Below are 15,175 nucleotides of genomic sequence, written 5' to 3' on the forward strand. Positions count from 1 at the left end.
ATGCCTATTTGAAACACATCAGTAGTAGTTATTTTAAATGCATTGCGTCATGGCTAAGGCAGACATGCTGCGAAAGGGAAACCTGGTGCTGAGGATGACATGTATCTTTGACCCAACTCCAAAAAGTCATTTAATAAGTGGCTGCACACATACATGTTTAGGCACATACCACAAACCTGTATTAAACTTATGTTTAACCTACTTTGCTTAATGTTTGACATCATTATTGACAACTGAATGTTTTTAGATATATGACTAAAGTCATATTAGGTAGGTTACGAAAGCAATCAGGCCACTAAATAGTCCCATATATATAAGAAAAAACAAAGAGGAAGGAAAGAGTACAGAATCACTGACCACAGGAGAAATGGTAATAATGTATACACCTTCAGCGGTAAAGCAGCCACCAGTTCATTTGTGTTTAGTATATATGTGTCAACATTCTATGTGAGCCAAATGACACAATGAGTAATAATTACAAAGTAATACAGTATGAGCCAAATAACACAATGAGTAATATTTACAGAGTAATGCAGTATGAGCCAAATAACACGAGTAATATTTACAGAGTAATGCAGTAATCATCTCTTGCCAGCACTGACCCTAGGCAAAGAAATAATCTGCTACCATTGGATTTTAAAAATGCCTTTTTAAAGAAAATATATATATAAGGCTAAATTAGTTGGAAACATGCTTCACTGCAATATTTTAAAATTTTGAACTGGGAAAATGTATACCATTCCTTGCCCTGTTGCTTGCATGTATATAATTCTCATTTATAATTTTAAAATATTGCATGCTGCTGTAAGGGTTGTAGCTTTCTAAATTTCAAACAATATTTCCAGTAACTGGGCAAGGAGTGAATGGATTGAAGTTTCCATGTAATGAAATTTGGCGTAATAAATGGACCCCAAATATTGCTTGCATACATGTGTGTGCATATGTTTTTGTATTACTTTTTCTGTTCTTTTCAATGGAGAGATCTTTTGGTAATCAGTTAATCAATTTGCACTAGTCGGACTAAAAATCAAATCCCACTTTAAACAAGACCCTTACACTTTCACTTTCTCTGACACCAAGTAAAAATGTTATAAAACTAAATGTTTTTATAGTGTCAGTAAAGAAATTAAAAAGGCAGCTGTTACTTGCCAGCAAAATCATGGCACAGTTTTACACTACACTTGATCTTAGCCGAAAAACTGAGACGTGATTTTAAGTTAAATAACATTATTCGGTACTTACGTATTATCGCAACCAGATTTTTGCGATAATACCACTTGCTTACTGTTATTATAATCTGACTGAGAGTGTTGTACAAATGTCAGGAAACATCTAAAATTAAACAGATAACCTGTTTTGTACTGTATGAGTCTGTGATATAGCTGAAAAAGGTCCAAACAAAATGTATGACTGTTACATTCATCAGCATTTGCTGTCATGGGAAAAAAAAGGGAAAGGAATGTTCAGCGGGCGGCGGAACACTATTCAGTTAAGCTTCAGCACCCTGGCAGTAAACTGCGTAAAGAAACACAACAGCATGTTTTTATTATTTTTTTTTGGGGGGGGGGGGTGTTGTAGACATTTTAATCCCAGAAACACATCTAAAATTAATTAATCAGATAATCTGTGTTGTACCTGTATGAGTCTCAGGGAAATCCGTTGACACAGCTGTGATATATATATATATATATATATATATATATATATATATATATATATATATATAGCTGAAAAAGGTCCAAAAAAAACACATTTATGACCGTTACATTCATCAGCATTTGCTGCCATGAAGAAAAAAAAAAAAAAGAAAGGGAAAGGAACTTTCAGCGAGTGGCGGCGGCGCACTATTCAGTTAAGCTTCACCACCCTGGCAGTAAACTGCATAAAGAAACAACTGTATGTTTCTATTTTTTTGGGGGGGGTTGTTATACACATTTTATTGAAAACACTGCAGACAAAAAAGATGTATTGTTAAAGGAAACACACTATATAACACTTATAAACCACTAACGGTCAGAAAACAAAATTGGGAAGCAAGTGGTATTATCGCAAAAATCTGGTTGCGATAATATGTAAATACCCATTATTCTTATGTACCCAACTAGCTATTTGCCATTGACATTACTGTCTTCCTACTCTCAACTACAATTTCCATGATTCTTTGGCAGTCAATGGGGGGGGGGGGGGGCGGCACTGTCAGTTTTGTTTTATTTCCAAGCACATAAGGTATTAACTTGGATTCTGATAGAAGAATCCAGTAAAGAAGGATTTAAACCTTTGTGATGAAAACAGGAAGAAGGGAGGAGAAAGAGGGGAAAATTAATTATTTGTGATTTGCAATGTTTGGGCAGTTACTGTGCCTTATACAGTGGAAATAAAAAGTTTACACACCCCTGTTAAAATGCCAGTTTTTTTGTGATATAAAAACATTAGACCACAATAAATCATCTCAAAAGTTTTCCTACCTTTAATGTGACCTATAACCTGTACAATTCAAATGAAAAACAAACAAATCTGTTAAGGGAAAAAATATAAAAAATAAAAAAAACGTACAATAAGCTGGTTGCATAAGTGCACACCCTTAAACTAATACTTTGTTGAAGCACCTTTTGATTTAATTACAACATTCAGTCTTCTTGGGTACACACCTGCCGTCAATTAAAGAGATTCTGATTAACCCCAAATAAAGTTCAGCTGTCCTAGTAGGATTTTCCTGACATTTACTCAGTTGCCTTCTATAGCAAAAGCCATGGTTCGCAGAAAGCTTACAAAGCATCAAAGGGATGTCATTGTTGAAAGGTATCAGTCAGGAGAAGGGTACAAAAAAATTTCCACAGCATTGGATATACCATGGAACACAGTGAAGACAGTCATCAAAAAGTGGAAAAAATATGGGACAACAGTGACGTTGCAAAGAACCGTATTTCTCTCCAATATTGATGAAAAGACAAGATGAAAACTGGTCAGGGAGGCTGCCAAGAGACCTACAGAAACACTGAAGGAGCCGCAGGAATTTCTGGCAAGTACAGGTTGTGTACTACATGTGATAACAATCTCCTGTATTCTTCATATGTCTGGGCTATGGGGTAGGGTTGCAAGATGGAAGCCTTTTCTTACACAGAAAAACATCCATGCCCAGCTAAAATTTGCAAAACAATACAACACATCTCCCAAAAGCATGTGGGAAAATGTGTTGTGGTTTGATGAGACCAAGGTTGAATTTTTTGGGCACAATTCCAAAAGGTACTTTTGGTACAAAAACAAAACTTTGCTTCACCAAAAGAACACCATCCTCACGGTGAAGCATGGTGGTGGCAGTATCATTCTTTGGAGTTGCTTTTCTTTAGCTGGAACTAGGGCTTTAGTCAAGGTGGAGGGAATTATGAACAGTTCCAAATACTAGTCACTTTTGGCCCAAAACCTTCAGGCGTCTACTAGAAAGCTTAAGATGAAGAGGAATTTCACCTTTCAACATGACAATGACCCCAAGCATACATCCAAATCAACAAAAGAATGGCTTCACCAGAAGAAAATTAAAGCTTTGGAATGGTCCAGCCAGAGCCCAGACCTAAATCCAATAGAAAATCTGTGGGGTGACCTGAAGAGGGCTGTGCACAACAAATACCCTTGCAATCTAACAGATATGGAGCGCTTTTGCAAGGAACAGTGGACAAATATTGCCAAGTCAAGATGTGCCATGCTGAATGAAGACTGAATGTTGTAATTAAATCAAAAGGTGATTCAACAAAATATTAGTTTAAGGGTGTGCATTTATGCAACCAGCTTATTGTACATTTTTTTAATTTTTTTATTATTTTTCCCATAACAGATTTGTTTGTTTTTCAATTGAATTGTATAGATTATAGGTCACATTAAAGGGGGGAAAGTTTTTAAATGATTTACTGTGGTCTCATTTTATATATCACAAAAATCTGGCATTTTAACAGGGGTGTGTAAACTTTTTATGTCCACTATACATAGATCTTATTTTTAATTGGTTTTGTTGCTTATTAAAGATCTCTAATAAATTCAAGATAGACTCAAGCTTCTCCTCCAGATTGAGTTTGTTTGAACCAATACTGTCCCATCCAGTTGTACATGTGGTCTACACCAGAAGCCATTTAAAGAGATTAAAGTGGCAAAGCTTAATTTTTGCAACCTCAATGAAAGGAGGCAGAGAGAGAGAAAACTAAAATAATAGAATTATTTAAATACATGAAGCATATCAGTTGAATCCAAAGGCTTACCATCTTTATGAGATACATGAGAAGAAGAAGAAGAAGAAGAAGAAGAAAAAGAAGTACAGTGTGAAGATAAAAGATGGACAACTCAGGGGAAGCACAAATAATATATTGTATCACAGAAAGGGTGGTGAATGACAAGAGGCCTGCTTTCATAGGGGTTTTCCTCCTGATTATGTCCCAGCGAGAAGCGTTTGACTAACATTGCTAGTATTAAATGGTTAACAGGCAGAAGTGAGTGAATGAGATGCAGGGGCCAGTGTTCTGTCTGTTTCTAAGAGTGGTATTGAGCCCCCAGCCCCACTCCTACCCAGTGGAAGCCAAGAAATGTATTTCTGTGCTCACTCACCCCAGTTTATACATATATATTGCATAAGTAATTATGTGAAATATGCTGTTCTACAAATGTAGTATTCAGGTGAGGCACAGTGTGCCATAACTAGCCACAGCACAATGGTACCTGCTGGAACATAGGATTAAAATTTAGCATTCCTTTCTGGAATGTTGCATTTTCAATCAATATCTGTGTGGTTGAGTAGATTCACATACAGATCTCCTGCACATCTGTTTGAGCGTAGGAGATATCAGTGTTGAATGCTATTTCCATTATTACTGTGCAGTACATTTCCAAGTTCTGTAAAATAACGTCACACGTTACAGGAATATGCTGTTTACTTTTTACCATAGTACTGCAAAGGGAAGCAGTGTCTGCAGCTGATTATGATAGCTTGTCTGGTGTCATGCTATAGATTTCAATCTTTGCTTGCACTGTGGTTTTCTTTATTTTTAAATATGATGTCATTTAGTAAATAAGGAACTAGAAATACCAGTTCTGTTTATTTGAAGTTCCTAGTTCATTTTTTAATCTTCAATTAACACTTAAAGGAACACAAATCAACATAGCAGAGTGAAACAGGAAAGCAGGTGCAAGCTTTGTAGTGTATTGAACATTTCCAGGCCATACTAAAATCACTGGTATTTCTCATCCTTGAATCTGCTGGCTGTCATAACACGCATGCTATTCTGCAAGCCAGTGAAAACAGCTTTTTTCACATATTAAACAACAAAACAATTGTCTGAAATAAGCAAAAATAAATAAATAAATACAAATAAAACAAAAATCACTTTATATGTAGATATACGCATGCATACATATATGCACGCATAGATACATACATGCAAAGATACGTATGCACATTTATTTATGCATGCCTGCATCCTTCTGTGTGTACATATACAGAGATACATACATGTATAGGTTTGTGTATGCATGCATAGTTTTATGCATGCATGGCTAAATGCATATGTACATTTGTGCATGTATACATACCTGCATGTGTCAGAAACATGCACGCATACATTTGTGCAACATACCTGCTTGCAGGCATAATTTTGTATTACATACCTGCATATGTACTCACACACACACACACACACACACACACACACACACACACACACACACACACACACACACACACACACACACACACACGGAATACTTTCCTACTACTTTATAATTCTCTGCATTAAAGGGATTTATAGATGTGATATCACTGAACACCTTTATCCACTATACTACCTATGAAAGATGCTGAACATAACTGGAGATAGTCAAAATGGGAGAAACTTGTGTGTATCTGTATGTGTGATGGAAGAAATTGTGTGTGTGTGTGTGTGTGTGTGTGTGTGTGTGTGTGTGTGTGTGTGTGTGTAAAACAGAGACAGAAAGAAACAGAAAAAAAAACTATAATATAGAAGCCAGTACATTTCATGACACCCATTACAATAGCAATAACAAGCCCTGTCATAGATACTTTTGCAAAAGTTATGACACTCCAGGAAATGCATGGGCTTTTTCAGCTCTGTAATAACTGTTGTAATGACTGTAGCTTATGAAGCTCTCAGCATCTTCTCACAGGAATTTCAAACACACTTCCCTTTACCAAGCCAGACGTCACAATAATTTTTGTGAATTGGAATAGCTTTGGTTTTTCATTGTACAGATGAGTAACAATTTCCCTGTCGAAGCGAATGGAATGTGTGAAATGTCATCTTTTAAAAGCTGCTCATACCCGAAATGATTCTGATTTGTCAACCTAGCCAACCTTGCATCAAACACAGATGTTGACACAAATGGCAAAACAGGCCCAGATTGTATTATTTGGTCTGAACTTTGAACTGTAAACTTAACCCTAATCTTAACTATGGAGCAGCTATAACTGGGATCAAACTTTACAGTGGTGGGGGTGTCAGGTCATGGGACTTAATAACAGACAGCAGATGTGATCTAAACTCCAAAAGATTTATACTACAAACTATGTTCTCTGGAGCTTCTACGTATCATGTGACATGCTAATCACTGTAATTAGCTCATTTGCATTTAAATGTATAGAGCCCAATAGCTACCAACCTCTTTTTAAAGTATAAATTAAATAAATATACATAAGAAGCATGTATTAAGTTACTTTTGATCAGACTAAGTTAAAACTTCTATGCATGCCGTGGACAATTTACAACAAAATCAATTTTTACATATTTAAGAGCATCTAAAAAAATTTATTTTTCAGACCTTAGAATCATTTAAATCTTAAAAAATGAATTCTCTACAACTTCTGTGTAGCACATGACATGTTATTCACTGTAGCAAGATCATTATGATTTAAAGGTATATGCGGCACAGCGATTAGCACTGTCACCTCACAGCAAGAGGTTTGCTTGTTCGATTCTCGGCCGAGGTGCCTTCTGTGCAGAGTCTGCATTTGTTCTCTTTGTTTGTGTGGCTTTTCGCCACGTGATCCACTTTCCTCCCAAATTCCAAAGGCATGCAGTAGGCAGATTGGACAATCTAAATTGGACACAAATGTGAGTGTGTATGGCATGGAACAGCAACCATGGCAGGGCTAGCTACCAGGTTGGGTGAACAATGGCTTTAGATGATTGTCACTGTTGAAATGACACCATGAAAAGGGGTTGTTGATGGATGCATGGATGGTTCCCATATCTAACAGAAGAGTTTGCATAGCCCTGAAATCCTAACAGTTATGTCACTTGGAGCTTTGTGTTCCTGAAAGAGTCACCCTCAGTAAATGGGTGTAAACAAAGACAAGAGACCATATATAATCGGATTTAAAAAGATTCAACTTTTGTTGAACTCCACTCAACTCGACTTTTATTATAGTGCTTTATCACACAAAAAAAGTAATAAAAAAAGTACATTTTAAGTAACACTTTTGAGAAACCAACAGCTAAAATACATACTAAATGAATTTCAGTATATAAATTATACCAAGACTACTGAAACACTAATTTAACTTATGATACAGAATTATTAAGGCAGTAACAACAAGGGATAAAGCAGGTATCAGAAAATTAATGATATGAATAAAGGAATGAATAAACAAAATGAAATATAACTTTATATTAAAATTAAAAATAAACCAACAAATTTAATCTGTCAACATCATTTTAAATAACATCTACTTATTATGTGCAATATGTTATGGAGTACATTGTTTTCTTTCAATATCCTAATAATCCAAAGGATAAGAGGACTTTGCTATGAAGAGGGAAAATGGAGGTTACCCCTGGAGACAAACCTGGAGGTGATGCTCATCAGGAAGTGTCTTTTGGCTGGGTATTGCCTGCAGAAGTAGCATTAAAGCATAAAGCCCTGACTACAACATTGTGGCCAGGTGACCCACTTAGTCCAATCAGCATAGCTCCAAAATGTTGCATGGAACTGCCATGTGGGCTCATAACCAGTTAGGTGATGAAATGGCATTGAGTATAATACAAACCAGGTGGTAGGTAGACAGGCATGAGCAGATGATTATGATGGACTAGATTCTGAAAGTGGATATAACTGGTTTGGGTGTCCTGTGTTTCCTTGAGGAACAGTCAATTAGTAGTCATTTCCATGACTCTATCTGGTCAAAACAGTAATTATATGAGACCACTGTATGTTGTTTTGGGAGTTTCTGCCTCCCCCATAGTGAAAACAGCTGATATCACCTCTATGCACAGTACTGGTTCTAGAAAAATTTTCATACAGTGGTGTTCTTTCTTTTATTCTGGAGGTGCCTCTTCGGAGAGTCCCTAGTAGGTTAGGGGATACTTACAAGTTCTTAGCTTGGTGCTGTACAGCTAGAGATTGTGTCAGTACATGACAGGGCCACTCTCATTGTGACTATGACTTACTATCATTTTTTGTTGTTGTTATTGCTATCTGTGTATATGAAGCTAATGCATATGAACCTAACAAGTATTTAGTGTATTCAGAATGTGGGACTTGTGAGTGAAAGAGTATAATAGTAGAATGACAAAAATACCTAAAAGGCAAAATTAGAAGAAATAACTTTGTCTAATCCAAAAACGTTAATAGTGAATTGATTTCTTTTATATATTTAAACACCTTTGTTGAATTATCACTTGTGACATAGGCAAACTTTCATTTATATAAAAGTAATCAAAACATATTAATAATTTCATACTTACAAACATTATACATCACATATATTGTTCTATACTATATAATCAAAGCAACGTTATATACATTGATCATTTTGTGTTTTCTCTTAAACCTCCTTCTTCATCCAAAACATGTTTTATTCCCCCATTTTCAAATTTTTTTATGTAATTTACTCCTACCCTTTTCTAAATATCCCATTCCATGTTCTTTTATCTCTGTTACAATATTCACTGCTTCAAAGATAGCTGGTTTAGGCTTTGATTTCCATTTTCTAGTAATTGGATTTTGGCAGCCCAGAGAATTAAACTTAACAAGGCCTTACTATATCTAGGCAATTCAGATTCTGTATTCCAGCTCAAAAATAAGTCCTTAGTTATACCTATTTGTTCGCTCAGTATTTCTGACAGATTACTCTGTAGGTAATTTTCTGTCTACTCATTACCCTCTGAGAATATATGCTGCCAGGTACCTCTTTCTTCCCCATTACACCTCCAACATTTGCCATCTACCTGGGGAGAAAAATTTGGAGTCTACTTGGTGTATAAAAATACCTATGCAAACACTTCCAAGCAAAAATTCTGAATCTTCTAGATTTTGTTGCATATTTGGGAGCCATACAGATGTCCTCCCATTGTCTCTTTGTGAATTGCATATCTAAGCTCTCGTCCCAATCTTTTCTGGCCTCTTCTTATTGATTTATATAGTTATCCTGCAATATTTATATGCCCTGCTAATTATCCCTTTTTTAACAGCAGCTTCTATCCTAGATGCAATTAAAAACTCAACCAGTGCAGGTCTTTCATTTAGGATTCCCCTATCCCTTTTTGTTTGTCTATACTCTGATATTAGTCCCTGATAAGGAAGGCAATCTATAGCCTGCAATCCAAATGTCTTCTTGGCCTCTTCCCATTCTATTACCGTTACCTTTCTAATAATTTGTTCCTAATAGCTTGGTTCCTTTGCCAGCTTCTTCTAGTAAATTTCATCCCTCTAATTTGCTCCCCCTCGCAAAGTCTGAATTAAGTCCACCATATCTCCGTGGCTTTCAAAAGCCACTCACACCCTTATGATAACTAGAGACAAAATATGGAAAAAATGGTCACATGCTAAGCTCTCTGCAGACTTACAAAAATATAAAGAACTCAGAAATTTGACAAAAAACACATAAACAAAGATAAAAAAGACTTCTATAACAAACCTCCCATTGACCTAAAATCTAATCCTAAAAAGTTCTGGAACTCTATTAACCAAATATTACATCCTGGTAATCTTAGCTCCCCCAATCCATGCCCAGACAAGACATCTGAAGAAACTGCCACTATCTTCATTACCTATTTTATTGATTCAATATCTAAGCTACTGAACCCTAACCCAAACTCCTCTTCTACTAACATCTCCAGCTTTTCTGAACCTACTCCTAATACTATTTCCTCAAATAGCTTCTCCCTCAAACCTGTACCTACTAGCTACATCAAAACTCTACTCTCTAAATTAAAACCATGCTCAGCATCAGCTGACAATATTCCTTCCACTTATCTTCTACTAGCAGCTGACTGTCTTGCTCTCCCTGTATCTATCCTAATTAATCGCTCTATCTCCGAATCTAAAGTCCCTTCCATCTGGAAACAATGCTACACTCTACCTATACACAAAGGCGGTAACTCCTCTGACATCTCCAACATTAGTCCTATTGCTATCCTCTCCCCTCTCTCCAAAGTACCAGAAAAATGTATTCATAAACAAGTTATGCAGTATCTTCTTCTTCTTCTTCTTTCGGCTGCTCCCATTAGGGGTCGCCACAGTGAATCATCTGTTTCCATTTCTTCCTGTCCTCTGCATCTGGCTCTGTCACACCAACCACCTGCATGTCCTCTCTCACCACATCCATAAACCTTATCTTAGGCTTTCCTCTTTTCCTGTTACCTGGCAGCTTCATCCTTAGCATCTTTTTCCCAATATACTCTACATCCCTCCTCAGTGCATGTCCAAACCAATGTAATCTTGCCTCTCTGGCTTTGTCTCCAAACTTTCCAACCTGGCCTGACCCTCTAATATACTTATTCCTAATCCTGTCCACCCTCGTCACACCCAGTGCAAATCTTAACATCTTTAACTCTGCCATGTCCAGCTCTGACTCCTGTCTTTTTGTCAATGCCACTGTCTCCAACCCATATAACATAGCTGGTCTCACTACCCTCTTGTGGACCTTCCCTTTCACTCTTACTGGTACCCGTCTGTCACAAATCACTCCTGGCACTCTTCTCCACCCATTCCACCCTGCCTGTACTCTCTTCTTCACCTCTCTTCCACACTCAACATTACTCTGAACTGTTGATCCCAATTATTTAAACTCATCCACCTTTGCCACCTCTACTCCCTGCATCCTCACCATTCCTCTATCTTCCCTCTCATTCACACACATATATTCTGTCTTAGTCCTGCTAACTTTCAGTCTGATATTGTTAATCCTCATTCATTCCTTACGCATGGGTATCGGTTCTGAGCTCGGAACCGAGTCGGCCATTTTACAAGCTCGCGTCAGCTTCAAACTCTCGAGCTAAACTCTTACCCACAATCCCCCTCTCCCTGTTACCTCACATTTCATTTGCCACGTTGCCATCCGGTCGTGTCAAGCTACTTCTCTTGAGCTAAGTACAGTCAATTGTTGTTTAATTGCTTTACAAATTACTTTTCTGTCAGAAAAGTTGATATTTTATTGTCTCTTGCCCTATCGCATCTAGCTTTCATAATTTCCTCGGGTTTTTCTGTCATTTACTTACCATTTTTACTGCGAGGTAATTTTCTCTTTACCATCGTTGGTAATCTTTTTCCCTTTCTCTTTCATACCTTCGGGTATTCTCTTGTATCATTGTTGGTACTTTTCTATTAGTTAATATGGCAGATAAAAAGGGTAGTCTGGGGTTTAAGCGGTGTTCTGATTGTGGACACAAACTGCCTACTTCTGATGCACACTCTTTATGTGTTTATTGTTTGGGAGCTTCCCATTTATCGGTTGAACCACCTTGTACTATTTGTGAGAACTTTTCTAATAGAACTTTGTTAGAAAGGAAAAACAAGCTGATACTGAAGGGACTTCTAAAATCTCCCTTTTCAGAGGCTATTTCTGGGTCAGAGGTCTCAACCCCTCCTAAAGCTCATAAGAAATGGATGTTTCTACTAAGGCTAAATCCTTGCCTTCGTCCCCGGCTGGGGACTCTCACCAACCAAAACCTAAAAAGGCTAAAATTTTGGATCCAGAGACCTCTCAGTCAGCCCCAGTGCTTTTGGTGCCCAGACGTTCGACACCGAGGCCTTCGGCTCCATTAGTGATTTCGGCTCCATCCTCTTCTGCAGCCTTCTACATATTGGCACCGAGAGGCTTCTCGGTTCAGACCATTACCACTGTATCGGCACCGACCGTTCAGTTGGTGCAGACCTTGACCATGTCAGCTCCGAGATCCTCCTCGGAACCAAAGCCTTTATTGCTGACTCCAGTTTTGTCGGTTCCAGCTTTGTCAGCACCGACAACCACTTTGGCACCGATCCCTGTGTCGGTGTAGACAATGACATCGGCACTGATGACTTCTTCAGAGCAGACTACAGTAGTCCAGTCTTTCTCGGCACCATTGTCCTTGGTGCGGTCAGATGAGATAGGCACCAAGTCTGCCTCTTTTATGGACAGGCCTGTTTCTCCCTCAGTCTCTGTGAGGTCCACTAGAAGCCTTTCTGAACATGATGTGTTGCGTCTTGTAGACCAGGCATTCTTGGCCAGAGGTATTCCACCCCTCAGGAACTATCCTTCCTTGGGAGGTGATCACCCATCTCCAAAGACACCTTGTTATTCTCCTCCTTCATTGCCTTTGAAGTCCATGGATATAGTACAGTCTTCCCCTTCTGCGGTTCCCTTTATGGATCTCACTAAGGAACCGCAGTTGCCTTCATGGCAGGAAAGTTTTGTTATGACCCAGGATGTCAGCTGTTGTGCCAGTTTTTGCTCAGGATGTCAGCTGTGACATGCATAGCTTGCTGCTCCACAGCCATCCAGGGACTCCTGGTCGGCAGGCTGAGCCACTTAGGGGAGGAGTGCCCCCTGTCCTAGACATACATTCCTCTCCTGGTGGACCAGCCTTCCAACTGATGGAGAAGGTTTTCTCTGCTGCTGGTGATACCGGACTGTCTATACCTCCGCCCTCCTCTGGTACATTGGTTTCACAAGTTGCACCTAGTGGACACCGAGTGCAAGGGCCTCAGGACATATTCCCTCAGGAATCCCCTTTTCCGTTGTCTTCCCCAGCTTCTCCCACTGAGGAGGTCCACCGGAAAAGTTTGTGTAAGAGGAAGCACATGGACACCTCAGAGGAGTCCCTCACCGAAGACACAGATTTTGATGAGGGGGAAGGATCCCCTCCGTCACCCTCTGAGGTATCCTTTGGTGATATCCTCGAAATCCTAAAACAGAGAGGTGACTGGCAGCCCTCTAATCTGATCCCTGAGGAATCTGTGTTCCTGCAGGCCTTTCACGCCTGGCCTCCTACCTCCTGGGTTACTCCACCTGCCGATGAACTTGTCAAGATCATTATGCAGCATGCTTGGAAGGCCCCTGATACTGTTGAAGCTATTCCCTGGAGGCCAGATAAGATCTTGTCCTCTCCTGCTTCGGATCCCCATTGGTCCAAAGGTCTTCCTGTAGATGCTTTGGTGGTGGCGGCCACAACAAAAAAGGATCTGGCAGAAGAAGAAAGCCAGACTGTCCATCCACCTAACAGAGAGTCCCAAGCCCTGGACAGAATAGGGAAGCGCAACTTTGCTTCAGCGACCTTTGCTATCAGGTCCCTGAATTATATGGCACATTTTACCAGGCTTCAAAGGGATTTGGTTTCTGAGCTCTCTGAAACCTTGGCTGGTGCAGTGTCTGATGAGGTCCGTGACAAAGTGGCCTCTCAGCTGGCCACCATTGAGTCTATATCTAACTCCTCTATGAGATTGATATCTCACGCATCAGAAGCAGAAGGAGCCGTTAGAGCAGCAGTTTCAGCTGCAGTCTTGAGATGACATGCCTGGATATGCTTGTGCAACTTTGCGGAACCTTTTAAGTCTTCCTTTCTTAATGCACCCATTGAGCCCTCCTTGTTGTTTGGGCCCAAAGTTAAAATCACACTGGACAGATGTGAACAGGACGGTAAGACCCTTTCTGTCGTAGGTGTCTGTAATTCTTCCCCTCAACGTGCTTTCTCCTGAAACCAAAAGAGTGGGAAGATATGGTTCAAGAAATCTCAGGGTCCTTTCCGTGACCCACAGGCTGAGTTCTCTCCCAGAGGCAGAGGGGGAAACTCACAGGAAAGACGCTCCTTTTGGGGCAGAGGGGGAACCGCGTAACCAGGGTTCCAGGGATTCTTTCCCTGGTCAATCCTACCAGTGCTCCTAAAGAGCGGCCCAACTCCTTTCCTCTGGAGGTGGTTGGGGGATGTTTCTCTTTGTACCCTTCTGCCTGGCTAACCATCACCACCGATTCTTGGGTACAAAGGATGATAACCAGAGGTTATCATATCCGCTTTAATCTTTGTCCCGTCCCTTCAAAAAATCTTCCCAACATTCCACCCAGTCAAAGGGAAGAAGCAGCACTAGAGATAGAAAAGCTGCTAAGAAAAAGAGTCATCCAAATAGTCCCTCCAGACCAGATAGGATCCGGATTCTACTCAAGACTATTTTTGTTGCCAAAGAAAACTGGGGACTGGAGACCAATTTTGGATTTCAGTGTATTGAACAAGTTTGTGAGAGTACAAAAATTCCGGATGGTCACTATACAGTCTATCCTCCCGCTTTTGGAGAAAGACGATTGGATGTGCTGTATAGGTCTTCAAGATACGTACTACCACATAAAGGTGGACAGGCCATCAAGAAGATTTCTGCGCTTCCATGCGGGAGCCAGTCACTACCAGTTCAGAGTACTGCCCTTCAGACTCTCTACAGCCCCCAGAGTGTTAACAAAGTGCATGGCAGTTGTCACAGCTCACTTGCGACTTCAAGGATTCCAGGTGTTTCTATATCTAGAGGACTGGCTCATTTCTGCCCCCACCAGACATCTACTGGAAAAAACCCTGCCATACTCTCTCCTCGCTGCTCAAAGGCTAGGCATAACCATAAACTGGCAGAAATCCAATCACACCCCATCTCAGTCGACAGAATTCATAGGGGTTATCTTGGACACAAAAAACTGCAGAGCTGCTATTCTAGAGCACAACATTTTAAGGATAAAACAACAACTAATTCCAATGCTTTCAAAGGAAAATCCATGGCTCATTCAGTTTTACAGCTGTTGGGTTCCATGGCAGCCTCCATCACCATTGTTCCCCTGGCCAGGTTTCACATGAGGCTTCTACAATGGCTACTGCTCACCCAATGGTATCCTTTTTAGCATCCTCTTTCAGCCATGATTCGAGTGACCCACAGGTGCAAACAGGAT

This window comes from Protopterus annectens, chromosome 10.part0 (assembly GCF_019279795.1).
Source record: "Protopterus annectens isolate FY-2018-M chromosome 10.part0, PAN1.0, whole genome shotgun sequence".
Taxonomy (NCBI): domain Eukaryota; kingdom Metazoa; phylum Chordata; order Ceratodontiformes; family Protopteridae; genus Protopterus; species Protopterus annectens.